The following is a 4,774-nucleotide window of genomic DNA, read 5'->3' as shown; positions in this document are numbered from 1 at the left end:
TCTCTTTATATTCTCTCATTCAAGTAGTTTCTTAATTACAAACCAAACAGAAGCAGAAAGCAGAAAAAAACCCAAACCTTTAACGTGCCTTATGGTCAGGAGTAGCTGGAAAGAAAAAAAAAACTTTCCTTCCCCTGTTTCAACTGCAAGTTTTTTATTTATTAGAGATGATTTAAACCCTGAAAGTTTGCAAAGATGAGAATAGAAAACAATAGTGGCTGCGTGTGTCGACTTTTCAGAAGAGACCCAAGAAAAAAAAAAAGAAGCTGAACAAAAAGAATTCAAAAATGCTTTGAGCATAAACCAAAGGCCACAGTAAATCATTGGATGTGCTAAATAAATCAGAGTGATGCTGATAAAGCTGCTTTGGCTGCTTCCAGGCCCTTTTTGTAAGGTTTTTAAACTGCTGGTTACATCCCCTCTGTGATATGTGGTTGTGTAACTCATCAGGTGGGCCAAAAAAAGATCAATAAATAAATCTTTAAGAAACAGAAAAATGGGATTTGGCTGAAGGGACAAAAGGAACCTGTGCAAGAAATTTCCACATTAAAAAAACATTGCTCTTTCTGGAGCCTGGGGTGAAGAAAGAGCTTGAAATGAAACAGACAATTCCATAATTTTAGGGGGAAAATATTTATTATAAAACAGACAAGTTCACCGAAACATCCAGTCCGAGATGAATTAGAATAAAAACCTCTCCTGCCCAGCTTTGCTCTCAGTTGTGAGGTGGAGTGGGATGGATTCAAGGGATTTTTGGGAGAGGTTTAATGTTTCTCTGTCAGTGCTGTGATCATGGATGTTGTGCTCCAGAGTTGGTTTTGGGTGGAATTCTTCTCCAGAAGATCCAAAAGGCTCCCTCTGAGCACGGATCGTCTTTTTGCAAAGAGGGAAGATGTCATTGTCCCCAAACTCTTTGTGATGCCATTGGTAAATCAGGGAGCAGAGGGGATTTTCCTAAATTCAAGAGAAATTTCCCAAAAGGGCAGAGGGGCCCTGGTGTTGGACCAGCCTGGTCTGGGATGGAGTCTGCTCAAAAAGTGGGAGCCAGAGTATCCTTTAGAAAGTAAAAAGAGTCACCCTGGGCTAAGTTTTTTATCTTTCTTGTCCCATTGCCCCATTGGAATTGAAAATATCCACTCAAATACCAAAATATTAAACAAAAAAAGGGAATAATGAAGGTGGAACATGACCCTAAAAACACAAACGCTGAATTCGTGTCCAGATGTAACCTTCTGGCAGAATTTGGGTTGGTTTGTTGGCTGATCAGGGTCACTGCCTGGCAAAAAAAGCATTTTTTTCCCATGTTTCCCCCCTCCCATCCCATTGGTGCCTGAAGCATGGCTGGTTTTCCTGTGGATACAATTACTGGGGAAAAAAGGACATGAAAGCCAGTGCTGGATAACTGAATTTTCCTGTGCCTGAAAAACTGTGCAGGTGAGGTCATCACAAGAGCCCAGCACAACTTTTGGGGTTTGGCTCTTGGAAAAAGGCCAGGCTTGGAACTGGGAGAGGGGAGAGAGGGAATTGTCAGTTCTTTTGGATATTGTTCTTCCTCACCTCATGTTTTGATGCCACTGGTGACCAGTGTGAAGCCAGGTCCTGTAAGCTCAGTATCAGACCAAGACACCAGGCCATGGATCCAATTTGGGGATTCTCTGGGGTGAGAATCACAGAATCCCAGGATCATTGAGGTTGGAAAACCCTCCAGGATCACCGAATCCAATCTGTGCCCAATCCCCACCTTGTCACCAGCCCAGAGCTCTGAGTGCCACATCCAGGCCTTCCTTGGACACCTCCAGGCATGGGGACTCCAAACCTCCCTGGACAAGCCCAAAGCTGTTCCCAGACTTTGCTGAAATTTTCTATTTTTTGAGATTTTGATGAAAATTCAGCCTGCAAGACACAAAATAATGAACAGCCCTGGAAAAATATTTGACACAAGCTGCACATTTTGTCCCCATTTCCCCCCATGAGAGATCACCATGACCAACAATCCTCATTTTATAGAATTGGCTTTCTAATTTAGTGACCTCAGTTGTGCTGAATTGGAGTTCTAAACATGTGTTCAGGGCTGCAGAAAATCCCAGAGCAGAGGCAGCCCATGAGGGAAAAACATTCCCACTGTTTCTGCTCTTGGAGATTAGGGCAAAGGTACTGGGAAAGAGACATTTTTTTTCATGGCCTGGGCCTGCTGTGGTGGGTCAGAGACAGAAAGTGATGGCTGAAGGTGTCCTAAATCCATCTTCCTGGTGCTAAATCCATGTTCCTGGTGCTAAATCCCCCTTCCTGTGCCTGTTCATGGCTAATTTATGCCACTGTGGTCATAAAAACAGCCTTGGTTGCGTAACTCTGGAAAAAAGATTGTGGAGGAACAGCCAGATCTTTATATCTGTGTTTTATCTCCTTCTAAGCTACAGACCGGGAGTCTCGGTAATTAAAAATAGATCAAAACCTGATGGAAATGTTCCTTAAATTTGGATTTGGGGCATTCAAAAGGGAAAACAGGTGAAAGGTCTGGCTGCAACTCTGAACTTCCTCTGGTTTGGGTTTGTTTGGGTTCTGGGTTTGGTCCATCTTAATAAACAGAGCTGTCAAGCAGAACCTGCTTAATTCATCATCATCTGAAAAAGGGATAAAGAAAAGAGCAGATCTATTTCTGTTTGTTCAGGCGATGCAGGTCTGGGATGAAGGAGAATAAAATACCTACAAGGGTGACTTTAAAAATAACAGGAGGTTCATCACCTGCCTTTTAGCCAGTCCCAAATGTGACCCAGACTGGGGAGAACACGAAGCTGTGTCAGAGTTTCTATGAGCTCATGAGCCTTTGTGCAATGTGAACTAGATGTGAAATTGTTTTGCAGTGACCTAGGAAAGGATCAGGATCCAGCAGCTCGATGGGAACTCTTTCAAAGTGGCTAATTAGGATAATTTCTCCTGCCCTGGGCAGGGCAGGGCTTCCAAAAGCAGTTCAGAGGCACAAGGGTGAGCAGCCAGGCCCTGCTCTGGAGCTCAGTGCTGGATTTTGTGTTTATTGGCTGTCCTGTCGATCCTGGCAGTGGTGGATTCACCAAACTCTGCTCTGTGGCTGCAAACTCCTCTGGAGCTGTCCCAGCCCGAGCAGGAGCAGCACAGCCCAGCTGGAATGGCCGGGAAGGGTTTGCAGGAATCACAAGGCAGAAAGTTCAGAGTTGGAAAGTTGCTCTCCAAAATTCAGGCAGCTGGAGCAAAGGGGCCCTTCTAAGCTGTAACAAGAGGAAAGCACAGAGACTCCCTTTCCACAGAAAAAGTGGGAACACGGGGATGCTCCACGTCCAGGACATTTTTCCTGCCCCACTCACCAATCTTCTCGCAATAATTGGGCATTACCAAGAGTTTACCCTGCAATCCCGTCACCTTCCCTCATTAATTTGAGTAATATTTGTAGTGTGAGGAAGAATCAAATCTTCCCAAATAATTCCCAAAGGCAAAGATCCATGTTTTTGTGGGATTTCAACCACTTTTGTGAGTGGTTTTCCCCCAGTATCTTTTCCCTTCATACACCCCTTTCCTGGGTGCTTCCTGGCCCTCAGCAAAGTGTTTGCTCAGCCATGCTGAGCCTCACACCTCTCCCTCTCTGGGAATATTTGTGTTTTAGTCCTTACAGGGAGGATCTGCAGCCTGAGAGGAGCGATACAAACACACCTGGATCCCTTGGGATGGCACCGACTGCCTTGGTGACACCATTTGAATCACGTTTCCTCTTACATCAGACTCCTGGCATCACAAAAAGAGTCTCTGTAAAATAAAACCTAGTTTATAGCTTATTTTATATTGATTTTAATACCTAAGCTGACTTTTCATTATGTACAGGAGGTGGCAACTGGTTCTCTTGAAACCTAAAAATAATTGAAGGTGTAACACACTCTGACCTCGGTCACCCCTGGATAAGGCTGCATCTTCCTGATCCCATTTTTATGAGGATGAAGGTTCCTACTCCTCCTTCTCTGATGTATGGAAATGGGGTTTTTACCTCAGAGAGACTCCAAATCCTTGTACAGAAATCACTGGTTTAGTCTGATTAGTCTTAGTCTAACTCACACTGCTCTGGTTGTCCCTCTGAAGTAAAAACCCTTCCCGATGTTCCTGTCTCTCTTGGAATTGTGTCTGGCACTGGATGAACTTGGGAAAGGCAGGAAAACTCTGTGTTTAATCCTGAATCCCTGGCTGTAAAATCCTTTGAAAACATTCCTTGTGTGGAGTTCTTTCCTTCTGCTCAAAGGCTGAATATTCCCTGGGCAGGCAGAGTGAGGGATGAGCTGGGAATTGCTGCTCAGGGATGAGGACAGAGGGGGATCTTGTGGCTCCTTTCTCTCGCTCCTGCTGGGATAATTCCTCCCTGAGCTCACCTGGAATGAGCCACATCTGGCTGAGTTTTCAGGGGCAACTCCTGACTCCTTGCCCTGAAAACTCAGGCCACAAAGGGAAGTACAGGAATGAAGATTTTACAGTTCTGTCTGAGATCACTGATCCTGGGGAAGAATTGGCATTATGGAAATGCCACCTCACAGCTGAACCCAAAGATTCCTCCAAAAGCCAAACTCAAAGCAATTAACGTGGCAAGGAGCGAGCCCTTCCCCTGTGCCAGTCTGATAAAGGCAGGAATTCCAACAAAGTTGCTGATTTCCCCTCCTTAGCAGGGCCAGCCCAGCACAGCTGCATGGCTGAGCTGGCCCAGCCCAAGGCTCTGCTCACAAAAGCTGCTTCTTCCTGCCCCTGGCTCGTGGATGGAGCCCTG

The sequence above is a fragment of the Corvus brachyrhynchos genome, unplaced genomic scaffold, assembly GCF_000691975.1.
Source record: "Corvus brachyrhynchos isolate BGI_N302 unplaced genomic scaffold, ASM69197v1 scaffold340, whole genome shotgun sequence".
In the NCBI taxonomy this organism is placed as follows: domain Eukaryota; kingdom Metazoa; phylum Chordata; class Aves; order Passeriformes; family Corvidae; genus Corvus; species Corvus brachyrhynchos.
The sequence above is the reverse complement of the archived record's forward strand: the minus strand, read 5'-3'. Positions refer to the sequence as shown.